General features: G+C 41.0%; 1 long non-coding RNA gene across 1 annotated transcript; it reads left to right on the top strand.

Annotated features, from left to right (window-relative positions):
* Window positions 1-13,102: 13,102 nt before the first annotated feature.
* On the top strand, window positions 13,103-14,794 carry LOC143138421 (uncharacterized). Its single transcript, XR_012990203.1, has 2 exons — window positions 13,103-13,687; window positions 14,201-14,794. It is a non-coding gene; the product is annotated as an uncharacterized LOC143138421 (long non-coding RNA).
* Window positions 14,795-19,469: the final 4,675 nt, after the last annotated feature.

Raw genomic sequence — 19,469 nt, 5'->3', positions numbered from 1 at the left:
GCAAGTAAGCATGCTAAACTTGACATCCAAACAGTATTCTAACGTGGGATACTGCTTGATTGCATACTGTAACTTAACTTAGTTTAGTCTCCTCAATGTACTATGTTGTGATAAGACCTTAGCAGAGTTTACTTTAACTTTAATGCTGCAGTTTTGAACAAATTTGCACAGCATGGTCACGATGCTAAGCAGATTTAATAGCAATTTAGCCCACTATCTCTGGGAGGTGTCTTCGTAGGGATGGAACAGTGTGTGTGTCTGTGTCTGTGTCTGTTGTGTAGATAAATGTACAGTATGTGAGTGTGAGTGTAATAATCAGCTCATGGTGTAAATTTGTTTATGTCCATGTGTGTGTGAGTGTGTGTGTGTGTGTGTGTGTGTGTGTGCTCTGTCGGTTAGTAATTTCAATGTACCATCACAGAATTTTACATTTGACTTGATTGGGAACCCTGGTTTTAATTGATAGACACACCTTCAAAGCTTTGTTTAGCTATATATTTCTTTGCACAGCAGGTGTCACTAGTAAGCACACTGTTGAATGAGGCTTCAGGTAATTGGTGAATCAATGGGCTGGAAAGCCAGAGGTTCATTTGGACATCACTAAATTACCTTTTTGGTTGGAGTAGACAAAGAATCTTGCCACCATACATACATGCATTCAAACAAACCTGTACCTGTGCAAGATGTGTCATACAATAGGCTATCAGCAGTACTGGAGCACCATAGAATTAGCTATCATGGACTTTAATTCACTGCTCGCTGTGTGTTCTTCCACTTTATACAGCCCCATGGAACCCAGTCCAGAAAAGCAATGTCTCCATGGGTGGTGGGGTATACACCCTTCGCTGTGAGGCTGAAGGGTATCCCCTCGGTCATTTCACCTGGACCGATGGATGTGGGAAAAAGTTAACTGACCAGACCAAGCTCACAATCAGCATTACCTCAGAGCAGCTTATTTACATCAACAGCCAATTGAATGTCACCATCTCCACCCGTAGCAACTACACCTGCACTTTCAGTGATGACAGAGGAGTTTCTCAGGCTGCCACCTTTGTCTTTCCTGGTATGATATAAAATATGAAATGTTATCACAGTATATGGTAAAGGATATCCACATGGCTGTGATTTGGCTGTAAGTCATGGGTAACCACAGCTGTGGGGGTATCTTTTATAGTGCAAAATGGGGATTGATAATTAGAATTTAATAGGCCAAGTGGGGAAGTCCTTGGATATCGGCACTGAAGGAATGCCTCTTGTCCAATAAGATATTAATCAATAGTTTGACCCGGATCTAACTGTTATCCAATGTAAAATATTATCACAGTTAATGTTATCACATACTTTTTAATGACACATTAATGACCCATCGATGCATGCTTATTATTATTATTACAGACAAGGACAAGTCAAGACATCACTATTGGCTGATCCCTGCTATAGGTGGACTGGTGGTGGTGGTGGTTATTTTAAACGTGAAACATCAGGTAAGTCATAGAGATGGAACAGGTGTACAGGCCATAACATAAGATTAAATTATATTATTCAAGACTTCTCAATACAGAAGCTTATCAGGAAATATAGTATGGGCACACATATTTTGATATGGACCCTTTCAAGAGAGTTCCATTATCAGCATCATAGTTGGCCCCTACAAGGCTTCCTTTTCAACATTCCATATGTTATCTTAATGCAGAGGAAGTAGATTGGGGCCCAAATAGAATGTTCAAGCATTGTTTTTGTTTACCTTGTTGAAAGGGTCTATACTAACAAACACTTTTGGTCTGCTTGCCCTCAAGGACTCGTCTCAACACCAGCAGCTTAGAGCAACAGGAGCCTCGAAAAACCAAGCCGGGCGGACATGGTAGAGCCAAGGGGGTAGGAGAATGTTCGGAAAGCGTACCCCCTATGGGAAGCTCTGATGCTAATAGATGACCAGTTAGTCATTCCTTTGTAACATTCCTTTGACCCCAGTTGATTTTGGTGTCACTGTGACATCAAATAGCTTTACATCTGAAGCATTTTATAGCGTTTTTTATTTTCAGAGAAATGCATTGTATAGGCTTAATAACCTTGTGTCTCACTTTACGGCTCCATACTAAACTTTTTTCTGCATGCGACTTTTAGTAGCAGAGGAGAGAAGTTACCATATTATCTGATTAAGAATAAGCCTCTCTGAGGCTTCAATGGGAGGATTCAAATTGGCTTCACTTGTCTCTATCAGAGTCTTACAGATTGGCTCTGTCCATTTTTTTTTTTTTTTTTGGGGGGGGGGGGTTATGCCTTTAATGATAGGACAGTGGAGAGTGAGATGAAGCGTATGGGAGCGAGAGCAGGGGCGGGATCCGGAAACAGATAGCCCCTTCTAGTGCTACTAGTTAATAGCCGTCCTTACTGTCCTAAACACTAAGTGCGAACTCGCCCGTCCATCAAGATACGATTTGCTGACTCGTTAGACTGGATTGGCTGCTTCAGAGCTGCTTGTTGTTTTGTTTGTATGTCTGTTTGTTTGTAAATCCAGAAATTGTCGACAATAAGCTTGACAGTGTGCCGCCACCACTGAGTCCATACAAGTTAATTACCGAATGGAGCACACACTTCTGACACTAAAGGAGGAGAGCTTGGTAATCAACTTGTACAGACTTCCTTGTAATGCACTTTCCTTTCCTTTTCGCTTTATGCACATCTTGTTTTTGTTTATGTAGAAATGGAAGAAATGCTTTATACAGTGCCTTCATTGTATTTTATTTGTTTGATTCCACAAATGAAGATGTGCAATGTTGAGGAGCTTGAATATACTACCCTAGTGCAGTGGTTCTTAAACTGGGGGTCGCCAAAAGTATGGGAGGGGTCGCGAAATGATTTGCAGTCTGAATTAAATACATGTTTCTAAAGGTTTTTAAACCAGTATGTTTAAACTGCAAGCAAGCTCAGGCATGAAAAATTAAGTCAACCATAGCAACGGAGCTCTTGTGTTATCTCAGGGATTGTCATTTTTTCTTACTAAAAGTTGGCCTCATCAGCTTTGTGAATAGATTTTAATTGAGACCTGCCTTTATTTATCCTGAGATGACTGGGATACATCGGTATAGGAAATTACCATTTTAATGCATTTATTATATTTATATTTATCTTTAATACATTGAACTCCATTGTCTCCATGCCTTAACACCTGCCTTTCTTTGTTCTTTTGTTACTTTTAAGTGTAAAGAAACTGGTTTGTGCTAGCCCAGGTTCCCCTAGGCTTGAGGCCAGTAGTAAAAGCTGTCATGACCTGTAATATACAGTATTTGTATACAAACTTTATATTAAACTTTGAAGATTGTGAACATACAATTTGGTGTTGGTGTGTCTTACTGCTTCCCAGGCTTGCCTCTGCTTCTTTTCCTCTCCAGGATAATAGCTTGAGCTAACATGCCCAAGTCCACCTTTGACCAGTTGGTGGCAATAGAGGAGTCGAGGTGCAGACAAAGACACATGGTACTGTCCTACTGTCTTAACTTACAACAGTATGTCTGATTTTCAAAAATCAGGTAGGCCTATCTTTGAAATGGAGATATGCCAACTGGTGATGTCAACCTAATTGATTCAGCCATCATATTGGATAATGTTGCAAGGTTTAAAACATTTTTTCACAGGCCATGCATTTTGGCTCGTGTGTAGAGTTTTGACAAATTATGCTAAAAGTGTAAGCAATTGGCAAAAACTAAACTAGATCTTGCTCACTGCTCAGTTTGTTCTACTGCAACATGATTTCAAATGCTGCACACAACTAACATATAATGTGAAATGTGTCTGATAATGCCCAAGGTATTTTCATACTGTAGACTCTGGATATGACTAAATATCTGTGGTACGTTTGTCTCCATGTAGCAACCATAGTAATGTGGAACATTATACTTGGTCAGAGAATTTGTGTACATTTGTGTATGTAGATTCTGCCATATGCAGTGTCGTATAGAGACCACTAGGGAGCGCTACAGCTTCAGTTACAAATCATAGGGCTCATCCTGCTTTTCTAGAAATATCATAACATGAGCAGCTAGTCTTCTGTTAACCTGCTTTTTGAGACCATTTTCACCAGCTCTCTAACATGTCAGCAATACCATGTAGGAATAATTATGTAGGCATAAGGAAACAGGTGAGGATATGATAGATGTCATGTTGACTTTCTGTGGTGTGCAATCATTGCAGAGTAACACTAAAATGCTATTGAATTGGAGACAGCACCAGGAAGTGTTGTATCCAATACTAATGTCATAGTTCTTCATATGGAATCGATAATACCAAATTGTACTTCATCTTTTCCTCTTTTTAAGCAATTTTGTTCTCTTCATGTTAATTGTACTGCCCATGTATGGTATGTTTTTGTATGTGCCTATTTGAAATATTTTGTGTGTGAATGAGTACATGTATGTTTGCAGGAGGGCAGAACAGTGCAAGAATAAACATAACTTTGCATTAACAAGAAGTTTTTATTTTATTTATTTTTTTATTGGTGTTTTAAAGGACAAGTTCGGTATTTTACACTTAAAAGCCCTGTTTTCAGATAGTTTATGATTAAATAGAACGTTTAAGATTGAAATTTGGACACATGCTGCTGTCCTGAGAATTTTCGGTTTATGTGGTAGCACCCCCCCACCAAAAACTGTACTGTACTGTACACGTGTCACCCCCCTGCCTTCTGTCACTTGCCTACACTGTCCTGTCCTGTCCTGTGCCACTAGCAGTGGCGCAAAAAGTGGGTAGGCTATGCGCTATATGCGGCTCATAGGGGCGCATCACCGTGGGGGCGCCAAAGCGATGGTAAAAATAATAATAATAATAATAATAATAATAATAATATATTTGGTATATTCTATATGTAGCTACTGTTGTACGTTTCTAAATCATTTCTGCATTTCCTCAATGTTAAATAACATTTTAGAGGACAAACAGGCTAGAGTAGGCGCCCTATCTCATAAGATTCTATCATAGAATTTTGACATAGAAAAGGGAGTGGGGGCGCCGTGAGCGCTGAGTGAGCAGGTAGGCCTACGAGTAGTGAGTTTTCGTGTATGGAAAAAGATGGATACAGCTGTCGGGGGGTAAACATAAAATAAGTGGATGGTGAAAAGCAACAGGTAGGATTTAAAGTGTGACGTTGGAGGCTTGCAAATATTCATGTTAACAGACTAACTAGCGTTTGCTAAGCATATGCTGATTGAAACATAACCTATTCCATTAAGATAGCTAGGTGGCTACCATGCTCATACTGAACTTTTAATGGCAAACTGCAAACAGAAATGTCACGTTAGCAACAACTCATTACATGTTTCCATTTCCTAACAATCCTAATATTAATAGCTTAATATTGTGCTGATAATGTGGCAAACAAAGGCTAGAGTTAGATCAGCCTTATCCTTTGTGAGCAACAGCTGGCAAAAGGACATTATGAGAACCGTTTAGACTCTCTTAAAGTGACAATGCACCATTTACATTACATTACAATTAGCAGACACTTCTTGACCAAAGTGTGTGTGGGGGGGGGGGGGGGGGGGGGGGGGGGCGCCAATTTGTTGTTGCATACCCTTCAAAAAATGGGTAGCTGAGCCCCTGGCCACTACCACTGTTCCAACCCGGGACAGTGGCACGAGACAAGAGCGTGGCCGTGGGACAGTGGCGTGTGTGCAGTTCAGTACCACTTTTTGGCTTCAACTGCTGTTGTTGGATGTCAGGTTGCAGTCAATTTATTCTACATTTGAATGTACATTTCTGAGGTCTATATCAGAAGGAAGGAATAATTCTTCTTGAAGGAATCATTTTCATTGCAATAACTTTGCAGATGCTGAAAGTGACATGACAAGAGGACATTGGCTTTCATTAGGTTAGTGGCCCTTGTAATTAGGATATACAGTATGTATTTTTTTTATCTTGTATGGATAACTGTGAAGTGTAGTCAGGTTAACAATGCTCTAAGGGCACAGACAGGGATGGGCACAAATACATCAAAAGGTATTTCCAAATAAAATACCAAATACCCACCTTCAAATACCCACCTATCAAAATAATCTACAAAATACAGCAGCCAAAAATGTATCAAAATAAAATACTGTATTTTTGTATTTTCAAAATACTACAAAATACTTCTTTTTAAAAGCCTTTTTCGTCTATCCCTTCACTTGTATACTTACTACCTGAAAAAACATCTGAAATCAAGAGACTCCTTCCATAATCAGTCAACAGATTAGATATGCTGACCCCTCATGTTTGACATCCCAATATAAACCTCTGCCCTAAGAAATGTTCGGTAACTCAAGGAAGCCTTCCTTATACTTATTTACTCTATTGGTGTAATAGATTGCCCACTATAAATCAGTGACAATAACTCAAAAACAAACAATTCAAATGGATGATTTATATAGAAATTATGAAACTAGTAGCATTTTAACCTTTTAAGTTATTTAACACCATCACTACCACACTTATGGTGAGTTTCATCACAGTTGAATCATTTTGTATACACCTGAAACTGGTGTGTGCACAACCTCTATCAATATAAATACAAAAAAAGTAAAAATAAAAAATCAGGTTGTCACATTAATACCATCCAATCAGTTAAGCCATTAAGAAGCCAATAATTATGACATTATCAATCATTTCTTATTTAAAATGTGCAAGAGGTTGGATTTTTTCTTGTTTGAGGTAGGAAAGTATCTTGTCAAGTCACCGTAGCCCTGAAATATTTCACAGATCAGAGAACATAGACAAATTTAAAGTCTAGAAAAAAACTGTAAAACAGAAAAAAGAAAGGAAATAGCAAACTCAAGTGCGATCTAAGCTTGTGAACTCAAGTCCTTGTGCTGTCCTTGAGTGAGCAAAGGAGTGTGTGTAACCTTAGCTAGTGGTGTCTCCTCAGTTGATGCCTTTAAGCACAACTAACTTCTCAAACAGTGTTGCATTCAGATGACGCATATGGTATATATACTCTTGATCCCGTGAGGGAAATTTGGTCTCTGCATTTATCCCAATCCGTGAATTAGTGAAACACACTCAGTACACAGTGAACACAGAGTGAGGCGAAGCACACACTAATCCCGGCGCAGTGAGCTGCCTGCAACAACAGTGGCGCTCGGGGAGCAGTGAGGGGTTAGGTGCCTTGCTCAAGGGCACTTCAGCCATGGCCTACTGGTCAGGGTTCGAACCGGCAAGTCCAAAGCGCTAACCAGTAGGCCACGGCTGCCCCTAATCAGTCCAGCAAAGGAAAATAAACGCTCTACTGGAGCAGAAGATGGAATGATGGTATTGAGGTTTTTGATGAGGGGATACTGGTCCAAGGATGGCAAGTCCTTCCCTGGTCCTCTAAAAAATGAAGTGACTCTAGCTCAGCCTTGCTGTGAGTTGACTTAAGGCTTGACCATGCGAGGGCAGAGACAGAGATTTTGTGCTTTATAAGATCAGACAGTCTGTCCACAGACAGACAGAGACAGTGATTTTGTGCTTTATAGATACAGTAGTTAGATAGATGTCATCACAGTGTTTCACAGAACGTATTTTACAGTATTTTGAAAATACAAAAATACACAACACTGAAGTATTTCGATACAAAATATGGAGGCATTTTCATCATCTAAATAAAATACAAATTACAAAATAGTATTTTGTATTTGAAATACATGAATTAGAAATACTGCCCATCCCTGGGCACAGATTTGGTCTATCCATAGAATCAGAACAATGTTAGCAATGATGTAGTCTAGTTAGCTGTAGTGGGTATACTGTGATATGTAGTCTTGTTAACTGTAGTGGGTATACTTTAATCAACCCCAAATGTTAATATGTACCCTTGTCTATTTTAAGTGGGTATACTGAGATGGTGATGCTTTTTAAGTGGGTGTACTGTGCATTCCTGCGTGTCATGTAGACTACAGCACTGAATGTTAGTAATCAAATATGATATATTTAAAAACAGCACTCACTGATGCACTTATTCTTATTGTACTACGCCTTTTTTTAATTGTCCTAGAGTTGTTGAGAGAATTGCTTTAAAACTGTTTACCAAGTTGTTAGTCGCTTTGGTTAAAAATGCGTTAGCCAAATGTAATGTACTGGCAAAAGAAATGCATAAAACGTTTTGTAGATTTGTACAATTGCATACATTTATTAAACAATTACAAAATATAATTGGGTAAGAGACTTAATGAAATTAACACATCAGATCTAATTGGTGATTATTTCTAATAAAGATGTTTAGTGACCAACACATGTACAGCAGGTACCTCATGACACAAACGTGTCAGTTTTCTCAGCCCTGGTTTTGTCTCCGGCAGGGACCGGGTTGACAAGTGGTTATTGGAGTGATTGAGTGGTGGTTGGAGTGAGGAATAGGCTGCTAGAGGCTGCTGGAGCAACAAGACTCCCTGAAGCTGAGACTGGAAAGGGCAGGCCAAGTACTTCCATGGCAACAAGCAAGGTGGGAGGCATTGGTTTAGGCGCGGAAGGATTTTGAGTCTTCCTTGCCTTTTTGCTTTAACTCTTGCTTCCAAGATGGTTATCATCCTGTCGCTTTTTGTTCTAACCCTAACCCTAATCGATTTTGCTTCAATATGAAGCCTCAGCCTGATGTATGTGTTGAGAGTTTTTTGTTTTAGGTCATGGCATGAAGGCAGTGTGCTGTGCAGGACCATGGCCTCTCTCTGTAGTAGTGCCACTGCATTGGCTGACTCCATAAGGGAATCGGTCGTCCTTGCCCGGAACAACTGCTCCACTTTGCTGGTGAGATCAAAGGCCTCTTGTGATGGACGGTAAAGGGCACCTCTCTTGAACTCCTTCAGTTGTAGTAGTTCACTACATTTGCTAGTAGCACCATCATTGCCAGATGATATAATACACAGGCATCTGTTTTGGTTAAGGCAGTTGTTGCAGGTGTTGCTGTTGCAGGCGTTGCTGTTGCAGGCGTTGCTGGGTCTATCAGTTCCTCCAGCCTCAGACCAGGACTGCAGATGGTGTCCTTGATGTCCAGGAAGTCTGCCAAGTGTTCACAGCCATCCTCCTGGTAGCTTCCTGTTTGGACCGTCAAGAGGAACTGGCCAACTGTGACTGCCCACAGTGCATGGTGGAACTCCACTGGTGTTGGGACAGGATTCCTCTGTCTGATGCAGCTGAACATGTTCTCCAGGCAGTCCTGTGTGAACCTACTGGTAAGAATGAACTTGTGGCCCTGGCGTAACATATCTGACTGTACTTCCAGTATAGTGGTTGTAGCCATCACCACTCCAGTTTGAACTGGTTTCCAGCTGCCCTTGAGACCAATCTTCAGTCCACAAAAAAGATGGATGGTGTCCCGAAGGAAGTTGGTAGCTTTCTCATACTCATCCTTTTTCAATTCGCTCAGGGCCATTACAACATGGCGGGAGGACATAAGGTCGAACCAGTGGTCTACCTTCTCAAGGAACCAAGATGTTGTGAGGTAAGACTGTGGCCGTTGCTCCTCCTGAACCAGGTACTTCAGGCCAGCACTGGTCGCTTTGCTAAAGTCATGCATGGCAGAGCTTACCTTCATTTTCTCAAAATGACTAGGCTGCAGAATGTTTCTGGAGAGATTTGGCACCAATTTCAAAGCCTTGCCCTCCTCATAGGTCACTAGGTCTTGTAATCGACCGATACACACCTCATTGGATGGTAGCCTCTCCTTGTCAACCACATCTTGCGGAATGGTGATGATCTGTCCACGGACAAGGGCACTTTTCAAGTTCTTCACCAGATGTGGTACATCTGGCATGAAGTACAACCTCTGGTGTTACTGGACAGGATGTGGCACCCATGTGTGGTTGTAGTCCACCCCAAAGGACTTCCACATCGCCCTGTTGGGGCTCCCCATGTCTGTTGTGACATTACAGATGTGAAGTCCTACAGAGGCTGCAGCTTCCACTATGGCAACAAAAATTGGCTGGTACACTGCCCCATCTGTGGAATTACCACTGTAGTGGTATGCTACAATCTGCTTCCAGCGTGTGGTAAGTCCTGCCAGCATGAATATGCAGGCATGAGTTGCACGGCCTTTGTGCCCAGGCAGTGTGATATCACCAAAGAGCTTCCCGGTTCCCATGTGCAGCTCCACACTTGTGGTTCATGCCACCTGTTTTAAGCTTTAGCATTTCAAACACCTCCTGTAAGACTCCTGGCTCCAGTTTAACATGCTGCATCCTGCTTTGAATTGTTTTGATATCTGGTAAGGGTATGTTTAGGTCTTGTAACGTTTTGTATCCTGTTGTGCCTGCAGTGAATCTGATTTTAATCGCTTTCTTTATTGTTTCATTCCCCCAACGTATGCCACCTTTGTGCTTTCGTCCAATTGCTTGAATTTGATCTTTTGTTTTAAATCGTTAAACTGTTCCTCTGCCTTAACACTGAATATTTCTTTTTCTGCTGTAAAACCGCCCTCTCTGCTGTTCTTCTCAGAAGTTTTTCCTTTTTCAGTTCCTCCATCAGGTCTTCTCCACTGGCCCTTGGGAGACTGGCCTGGCTCACATACTACATTACATTACATTACATTACATTACATTCGGCTGACATTTTTAGCCAAAGCGACTTACAACATGGTAACAATTTTAAGTTTTAAAGCGATTCTCAACAATTTTAGGACAATTTAAAGAACAGTTTAGAAACAGTAGAGTACAGTAAGAATAAGTGCATCGGTGAGTGCTGTTACGTCTCAGATCAAGACGGCTGGTGAGTGCTAGGATCAGCAAGACTTGTTGTGAGTGGTGCTATGAGAGGAGATGTTCTCTAAAGAGCTGGGTCTTCAGGAGTTTTTTGAAAATGAAGAAGGATGTCCCTGCCCTTGTAGGAACTGGCAGTGTGTTCCACCAGCGAGGAACAACAGATGAGAAAAGTTTGGTTTGGCCTGAGCGTACCGGTGGTAGAGCTAGATGTCGTTCGTCTGAGGAGCGCAGCTGTCTGGTGGTAGTGTATGTCTGTATGAGGGCATTCAAGTAGGTGGGAGCAGAACCGGAGACTACTTTGTAGCAGGGGTTGAAAACGAAATTATTTTACAACCGTTCTGTTCCGAACGGTTCAGGTAGGCCTATGTTTAACGTTTTTGTTCTTGCATGCGTTCCGCCACCAACATATCGGTCCTGAACCGGTTCGGAACACAAAATATCGTCCGTTCTTAAAGTTCCGGCAGTGTTTTGCGGGCCTATCAAGTCTATATATGTGGACTTCACCTTAGAATAGACCAGTGGCGTAACAAACCAATGGTGGGCCCAGGTGCGAGAGCGCTATGCGGGCCCCATACCTAATTTGGCCCAGGATGAGTTAGCTCTGATACATGCAATACACATTAAGGGTGACTTCAATTGTTTACGCAAAGGGCCTGATGCACCGAAGTAGTTTAGTAGTTACAGATTACAATTTCAAAAAACACACGACTACATAGGATCCATTACATGTGAAAACATTGAAAAATAATTTTATTAACAGCCTGCAGGCCAGGGTAATCTAATATTACTGCATTAACATCAACTCGCATGGAATTATGGGAACACTCAATGCGCCTCTTCAACCCTCTGCTGAAACTGCAAGCGTAGATTGCTTGCTTATAAACTTGCACTGCGCAGAAACAAAACTTAATGTAGCCTAACTTATTTAACCGTGTAGAAACCAAATAAAATCATTCATATGCATACAATCCCCAATATGCGTGAATTAGGCCATTAGAAGAAGGCCATCTTACGAGCCTTTCGTTGTGCAAAATCGTCGATATTCCCAATATTTAATGCTCTGGCTCTCGTATTTTCAATGGACAGGATAGCTAACCCACTGAGCCTCTCCTGCCCCATGCTGCTCCTTAGATAGGTCTTAATAAGTTTGAGTTTGGAAAAAGATCGCTCAGCTGTTGCCACAGTCACAGGCAATGTCAGAAACAACATGAGAGCAGTACACACTTCCCCGAATGTGGATGTTACACTGTCATAATCTACCGCAGCATTTTGGCAAGTTGAAAAATAGATGACTTCTGATCTCTGCTTTAAAGCAAGACCTGAATGAGAGGAGTTGTGTTGGGAATGTCGGTGCAATGTCCCTGCTATAATGGTCTGACAAACGTCTTGCCTTAGTTCATCATCACCTGCGAGTTGAAGGGTCATAGGACGTAAAGACTCAAACACATGACAAGTTTCCCGCATACTTGCAAATCTTTGGGAGAGCCGACTGATTATGATGTCCAGAGTTGCGTTAAATTAGCCTGACGTAGTCATACTCAATTCTAGTCATAATTTGAGTCTGATACTGCTCCATTGAGCTGTGATTATGGGGCATGTTTCAAACGAACCAGGAAAGAAAATGCCTCTGCACTCAATTGGATAGACCTACAACCAATCAGAGCAACGGAGTGTGTGACGTATGTTAAGCGACGCATAGTTGATGTCAACCAAGGGGGCAGGCGAATTCCCGGAAGTAGAAGAATCGACGTAGGCTGGAGGGACCACCTCTCTGCTAACTCCCATAGAAGTCTATTCATTCTAGGATTTTTTTGAAATACCATAACTTCATATAACATATATCCTGTGCCGATATTGTAGCTTCTGTGTAATCTACATAAACACTACAAAGGCAAAACAGACTCCATTACCTCGTCCGTAACGTTGGTTACCCGTAAGAAGAATGGTTAGCTTGTTCGGTTGGAGGGAAGCTAGCTTTGACGTAATCTCTCTTTCGCGCCGTAGGGAGATAACCGTATTGTTTGGATAAGAAGCTCAGTCCACCTTACTGTGACGGTAACTCATAAGCAAAACCTAGCATACACGACCGTATGTTAAGGTAAAGCATTACACAGAGGAAACCTTATAATAATAAAAAAGTAAACCTAATTTTTTTTAAAACGGCACTAATCATTTCAGAGGTTTTCGATGGATTGACCGTAGGTCGGAAAAGTGGAAAGAAGATTAGCTTCAAGGCTATAACTTTTTTGTTATGTTTTAGCATGACTGTTTTTGAAGATGATCATGTATGGGGTAGCTTCAACATTAACACGACTTGGTGAGAATGATATTAATAATAATACATAAATAAATGTTTAACTTTGATGACTTTGAAGGCGAAGGAAGTGTGAGAAGAATTTCTGTGTATCTATCATATGAGTTACAAGATTCAGTTCGATGGCTAACGTCACGAAGTTAAGTGTGAGTCTGCGCAGTACTGGGGGGACCAACTGAAAAATCGTTCTATTTGACTCAGTGCCCTCCCATTGAAAACGACGGAGTCTGTTCGTCCATTTCTTTTACTGTCTATGATGTCAACAGAACTCAACTGCACGCTGGAAGTAGAAGAAAAAGATGTGAGCAATATTCGCAGGTGTTGTAAAAATAATGTAAGGATACTTGGTGTTCTTCAACACACGAACCTAAATTTTGAGAGAAACTGTAAAGGTGAATGCATATACGATCAAGTTATCCACAACACTGCAAACAAATCGCATCGCATTTGTCGGTCCTGTCAGAACGTTATAACACGGTTGGAACGCGACATGCCCGTGTTTAAAAAATGGGCAGAAGACGAAGGAGACCAGCCTGAAGAACCGTGTTCATCTGAGGCATCAGAGAAAAGAGACCGGTAGCCTACTCCTTCCAAGACGCCCCGGACTCTGAAGAAGTTCTGCCCCAATCCGTCAACTCCAACCGGTACAAAAAAGCGAAGAAGCATTACAGAGGTAAGCTTGTTAATACATTTCTACTTCTTATGATATGACTATGAGATTAACCTCGATTGCCACGTTTCACATGAGTTAATAGTGAGTCGTGATTATTGTCCAATGTGATAAACACTGTGCATTCCCACACTCCTCATTTCCGTGAAATCTATCTATGATTAAATCATCTAGTCATATTTTGACATGCCTAGTATTCTGGAAGCCAGCCCGAATTTCAGTGTAGTGTGAGCAAATGTTACCAGGATAAACTTGTACCTGATGTGTAAGTTGGCCTCTGTCACTTTGTCAATATGTAGAAACTTCATTTTGTAATCGACTAGCATGTTATCCAACCCCCACTTCTGTGCTCTGCACCTCTGTGGGGGGTGGGCAGTGTTTCTCTGACCTGCTCAGCAATTGCATCTGGTGTCACCATATTTAACAGTCTGTATTTTCCAATGTATTGTCAATGCACGTTATACTTATTAGGCTATACTGTAATTCTTCACACTAATGTGTTCACTTATATTTCAGGTTGTCACCCATTTTCCATCCACTTGACCTCCACCTGGAACACCTAAACAATTTTCTCAAATCATTTATGAGAGGATTGGGACCAAACATGTCAGAAATGTCAGCAGCCAGAATCAGTAGGTCCATTGGCATCGTCAAAGAGATAATGGACAAAACGGACACAGAGCTGGAGCTGACAAGGCCGGCTGGCATTCATCATGTGGCCCAAGAACAGGACGTTTTAACACTGGTAAACGTTTTCAGGGAGACACAACTTTCCCAACAAAAATCACCCAGGCAGGCAGTATCATGCATTCCCGAATTTCAAGAGAAACTTATTGGCAAAGCTGAATTACCAGGAGAAAATAATGGACTGGCAAAATGTGCCTATTTAAATAATTAAGTAAATGTGAAATGTAAATGGTGATGGTAATTTGTAAATATTGTTTTCATAAATGACAATGTAAATAATTGTGTTTTCATATAATAGTTTAGTAGTATCCACATTCTTGAAACCATTTTTGTGTTTTCTTATTGGTTGTATGTTCAAAGTTCAGCGTATATCTTCAAACATTACCTATTATGTGTAGATATTAAAAATCTTTATTGACATGTCTTATTGTTTGTCTTGTAAATGCAGAAACATCACCAACCAGTAGAGAAGTATAAACCGTTTTAATTTTATTCAAAAATATAAACGTAACAGAGGTAAAAAAAAGGCATTTGCACAACAACAGGACCCTGAAGCTACAAATTTGAGCCTGAATTTGAAGCTAGTCTGAGATCTTCAACATTGACAAGCCTGATTCCAAGTTACTTGGTGATGATTGTATCTTATCATCCTCATCATCAAAGTAACCAGTGTAATCCATGTCAACCTGAACACGGTCATTCTGAACAACACAGTCATCAAACAAATTAGTTTGACTCTGTTCGATGTCATCAAAAACCTCATGCATAATTCATAGTATCTCTTTTGCATGTTCCAGCTTGTATGTAGGGAGATTATGGATAATGAAGTCCAGGTCAAATATCTGTGTGTACTGTTCTAAAACTGATCAATGAGTTCATCTCCAAAACCAGTGCAGGCTGTGTCAACTGTGTAAAGTGGTATGTTTGTATGGTCCTGAAGTAAACTACTCCTGTAAGTTTGTAACAGTTCCCTGATCAAAAGTGTGCCCTCAGGTGTGACTATTCTGTGTTTGTGGTGTGATGAAACCTCCCCTTGAAAGTGTTCATATTTGGGGATTAGCTCCCCACAACCTTCAGGTTCACAAGAACAAACAGAATGGCAGTGAGTGCAGCACAGATGTCCTGATGCTCTGGATTCCCGATCAGCAGAAGCGGTCAATGTCAGCACAGGTGTACCTGGAATATATAGCAGTACAAAAAGCAACCAATAAGTAACAGTAAAAATAATAAAATGAGTAGTATCATTTAGTACTTTTTAATGACTGTACTGACATCTAAAAAGAATACATCACTTATAAGGGGTACAGTGACTAGCCTACCAATATGGCTATGGTGCTTGAGTACATAAAGCAACACCCAAATGCCCTTCTGCAGCCTGACCACTGATAGAAATAAAACAGTATCCTACATTAGAATGTTTTAACAGCTAGTTCGCTACAATCACACTAACGTTATGATTGTACCAAGTCTGAGTTAGCGAACGTACAACGATACCTAGGCTACTATGTTTACAACATGGGATTCATATCACGACATTGGGAGTTATTTACTAAGTCAGACAGTTAGACTCTCTTACCATTTGTAAGTTAGATGAACTTCGTCCACGACGATACCCATTACGTTGGCTTGAAAAACATCGGAGCCAAGCATGTCCCTCCACTTGTTGTTCAGCAGCCAGGATTCCGGGCTTCAAAAAAGGATCTGGCAACGACCTGGCTAAGTCCACCTCGTCGTGCACGCCGAGTTGCATCGCCGTGATGCCCATTTCAGTTGCTTCGGCAAAAAACATCTTTCTTATCAACAAATGCCTTGATCCCGTTACTCTGTTCCTCTTTTAAAATTAATTCGCTGTCGATATCTTCTAGAACAGACCTGATAGCAGAATCTACACATCTCAATTCTCCAGCGGCAGCCATCGTTGTTGTAAACGAATTCAACTTAGAATAGAAAAACCGCACTCTCAAGTTCATTCTCTTTACTTATTTATTAATACCATGTCCACAGACGCGTTTCGGCCTAAGCCATCGTCAGTGTGTAGTGTGACTACCAACATGAATGCTTTTTATCTTTGAAGGGGTAAAGGGTTACAGGTGAATCACATGAGGTCATTAGGTGAGCTGCACCCAAGGGTGCGCTGCACCATCAGTTGTACAACATATTTGCACACAAAGGACACAATACATCCGACTATAGTAAATAGACACATGCAAACCCTATCAAACAGTTGCCAAATTAATCAGCATTAAGAAAAATAAAAAAATAAAATAAATGATAATAATATAATGGCCTAAATACAATTGATTGACACAGGCTAAGCCTATTTAAAATTATGCAAAAATAGGGAGAGCCCACCACATAGGCTATACATTACATATAGCCCAGTAAGTAGATATGCATTACACAAAGGTCATAGAAACTCACAAGAAGCAATTTAAAACCAGTTCTTCATTTAAACCATTAGGGTGTACTGTTTGGAGCGTATAGATCCAGAAGGCCTCCCGTTGAAGGAGATAGCGCTCCCTATCTCCGCCCCGTTTAAGAGGCTTAACTGCCTCGATGCCTTGAAATTTCAAAGTACAGACGTCGTGCCTAGATTCATTAAAGTGTCTTGCCACAGATGACTTAATGTCATGATTACGTATGTTGCTTTTGTGTTCATTTATTCGTATTCTTAATTCTCTTTTTGTTTTACCAACATAACAAAACCCGCATGGGCATTTCAGTAAGTACACGACAAAGGATGTGCGGCAAGTGATTCTCCCCCTCACAGAGAAAGACTCGCCGGTCCGTGGATGTAAAAAGGAGTTGCCTTTATTCATCGCATTACAGTTCACGCAACTCCTGCAAGGGAAGTTGCCAGGATCGAGAGTTGAAAGCCAATTGGTTGGCGGAATGAAAGAGTCCGCTCTCACCAGCGTATCTCTCACATTTTTACACGTCTTATAGGCAAAAAGTGGATGGTTTTGAAAAGATTGGCCGATCGGTGGGTCGCTAGACAAGACATGCCAATGTCTTTTGACTATGGACTTAATCTCACCAGAAAGGGGTGAAAAAGTTGTGGATAAGACAACACGATTATCTGAAGTGGCTTCTTTTTTCTTAAAAAGTGATTCTCGTTCTGTGCCGCGTACCTTATCCAAACATAAATCCAAATTAGTGTTATCATGGCCTTTGGCGAGGAAACGGTCATATAGAATTTTGGACTGATCTTTAAACTCTTAGTCAGTGCTACAAATCCTCCTCATACGTAGAAACTGGCTATATGGGAGACTTTTTTTCATAGAAGGGGGGTGGTAGCTTTTGGAGTGCAAAAAATTATTCCTGTCCGTTGGTTTACGAAACACTGATGTCTGTAATACTTGTCCCGTAGACCTAAATACCCTAACATCAAGGAAGGCTATGGAAGACATGTTGTATTCCAATGTAAATCGTATAGAGTCAAGTCTTGTGTTCAAGAATTCATGAAATTGATTAAGTTGTTCCACTGTTCCACTGAAAACAAAAAACACATCATCAATGTACCGAAACCAACATTTCAGACAATGGTGGAAGATATTATCTGAAGAATAAACAAAATCCGCTTCAAATTTGCCCATAAATAAGTTTGCATAGTTTGGGGCAAATGGAGATCCCATTGCCGTACCCTTTACCTGGTGGTAAAAATTGTTTTCGAATTTAAAATAGTTCATAGTCAGCACTATGTGTGCCAGGTCCCACAAGAATTTAGCTGGAGGCTCATCAACATCTCTAGATTTTAAGTAGTGTTCTAAGGCACATAAGCCTAAATCATGGGGAATGTTGGTATACAGGCTAGTTACATCCATAGTGCATAGCAAGTCATTGTCAGATACATGAACATTCATCAATTTATTGAGAAAATCAGAAGTGTCCCTTAAATATGAGGGCAATGTCCATACAATTGGCTTTATATACCAATCTACATATTGTGAGATGGATTCAGTTAAGGATTGACAGCCGGCTACGATTGGACGTCCAGGGATGGTACCTTCACATTTTTTATGGATTTTCGGCAATGTGTAAAATACAGGTCGTACTGGGTGCGCTTGTAATAGAAAATCCAGTTCATTCTTTGTGATGTAATTTTCTGATTTGCCACTGTTCAAAGTTCTTTTAATCATATTGAAGAAACGACTAGTTGGATCGCACGTAAGGGGGGAGTAGAATTCCTGATCTCCAAGTTGATTCAGAATTTCATTACGGTATGAGTCTTTGTCTTGTATTACAACTGCCCCACCCTTGTCGGCAGGCTTTATCACAATGGACTCATCTTCGCTAAGCGCCCGCAAGGCTTCGCGTTCTCTGATTGAAAGGTTTGAGTAAAAATGTTGATCTCTTGTGAATCGGTTAGAGACATCCTGATCCACCAACCGGCAGAAAGTCTGGACCGAGGGATTTAATACAGGGGGCATAAATGTACTTTTAGGCCGAAAGCGGCTCTTCTCCGAATTTTCTCTAGAATTAAGGCGTGGACAGGCAAAGGCGTGGACAGGCAAAATAGGCTATTACGCATAGGCTACAAACAATTTCCAAATCAGTTTCAGTAGCCTAGGCCTACGCTACGAGCTGGCCTAAGATCCGAAGTGGCAGACGGATAGGTTACATTACAATAGCAAGACAAAATATACACATTTGGACCAAAGGTCCATTTATTAACAGTGTAGATGCGGGCTTGTTGCACAACCGGAAATAGTCTCCCTGACATAGGATATGCTTTTGTGAAATTTTATAATAGAGAACGAAAAAAAAACGTTATTAACCGGTTTTGTGGATTTCAGAATAACGTTTCTGTTCCGGAACAGTTGAAGACCATTTTGTTTTCGTTTCCGTTTCCGCTCCTCGTAAAATTCCTTGCAGTCCTTGCAGTCCTGGTAGGTGAAACAGACAGGGAGTCAAATTTGATGTTGATGTCGTGGTGTATGGTAAGTTTAGCTGGGAGGACCAGCAGTTCAGTCTTTGAGAGGTTCAGCTGGAGGTGGTGTGCCTTCATCCATGTAGCTATGTCTGAGAGGCAGTCTGAGATCCGTGCTGAAACCAAGGGGTCATCAGGTGGAAAGGACAGATAGAGCTGTGTGTCATC

This window comes from Alosa pseudoharengus, unplaced genomic scaffold, assembly GCF_046254945.1.
Source record: "Alosa pseudoharengus isolate Yale_2024_CS ecotype anadromous, Long Island Sound unplaced genomic scaffold, YU_APseudo_1.1 YU_APseudo_1.1_scf_21, whole genome shotgun sequence".
NCBI classification, from domain to species: Eukaryota; Metazoa; Chordata; class Actinopteri; order Clupeiformes; family Clupeidae; genus Alosa; species Alosa pseudoharengus.
Note: the sequence above shows the minus strand (reverse complement) of the source record. Positions and strands in the feature narration are given on the sequence as shown.